This window comes from Rhagoletis pomonella, unplaced genomic scaffold, assembly GCF_013731165.1.
Source record: "Rhagoletis pomonella isolate Grant_MI unplaced genomic scaffold, Rhpom_1.0 Rhpom_scaffold_29555, whole genome shotgun sequence".
Classification (NCBI taxonomy): domain Eukaryota; kingdom Metazoa; phylum Arthropoda; class Insecta; order Diptera; family Tephritidae; genus Rhagoletis; species Rhagoletis pomonella.
In genome coordinates this window covers 1-1,188 of record NW_023487992.1, presented here as the reverse complement: position 1 = coordinate 1,188, position 1,188 = coordinate 1, and the positions used below count along the sequence as shown (strand labels likewise).

At 21.6% G+C, this 1,188-nt stretch overlaps 1 pseudogene; it reads right to left on the bottom strand.

Moving 5' to 3' along the window:
- Positions 1–290: 290 nt before the first annotated feature.
- LOC118732825 lies at positions 291–1,180 on the bottom strand (annotated as a pseudogene).
- Between the last annotated feature and the right edge of the window lie 8 nt (positions 1,181–1,188).

Below are 1,188 nucleotides of genomic sequence, written 5' to 3'. Positions count from 1 at the left end.
ACCTAATTTTAGGTAATTTAATACCCTTATTTTCAATTAATATTGATCTATTAATTGAAGCCAAAAAGAGGCTTATCACTGTTAATGATAGAATTGAGATTTATACTCCAATTAAGGAAGTATGATGTTCAAGAAAAAGCTGCTAACTTTTATCTTTTAATGGTTGAATTCCATTTGTACTTCTGTTTATATAGTTTAATAAATGCATTACATTTTCATTGTAAAATTAAAATATTCTTTTTTAAAAATTACAAATATTAATTCACTACATCCAAGAATTATTCAATTACCCTAACATCTTCAATGTTATGCTCTAAATTTAAGCTACTTGAATAAAATAATAAAAAAAATCTAAATAAAAAAGTAATTCATAAAACAAATAATAGCAAATAAATTTTTAAATTATTATTATGAAAAAAAAAATTTCAATTAGAAAATTTAATTAATCTACTATATAAATTTTGACCACCTAAAAATTCTGATCAACCTTGATCAAATGATTTATAAACTAATCCCCCTAAATTTAATGGAAAATTAATAATTCCGTAAGTACAAATATAAGGCATAAATCATATAGAACCAAAAAAATAACTAACTAAATAATTATTGAATGATTTATTTAAATGAAATAAAGAAACATGAGAAATTAAATAACCTATTAATCCTCCAATAATACAAACAAATAAAGTTAATAATTATATATATATAGGTAAACAAATTATATAAGGAGTAGGAAAAATTAATCATCTAATAATTCTCCCCCCGTTATTGAATAATAAATTAATCGAAAAGAATAACAAACTGTTAATCCAGTAGAAAAAATGTATAAAAAGAAAGAAAAAAATTAATATAACTTAATGAAACAATTTCTAAAATTATATCCTTAGAATAAAATCCAGCTAAAAAAAGGCATTCCACATAAAGCTAAATTAGCAACATTAAAACAAGAAGTACTTAAAGGTATATAAACCCCTAATCCCCCTATTAAACGAATATCTTGTGAATTTTGTATATTATGAATAATAGCTCCCGCACATATAAATAATAACGCTTTAAATAATGCATGAGTTAAAAGATGAAAAAAAGCTAATTTATAAAACCCTATTGATAAAATTCTTATTATTAATCCTAACTGACTTAATGTAGAAAGAGCAATAATTTTTTTTAAATCAAATTCAAAATTAGCCC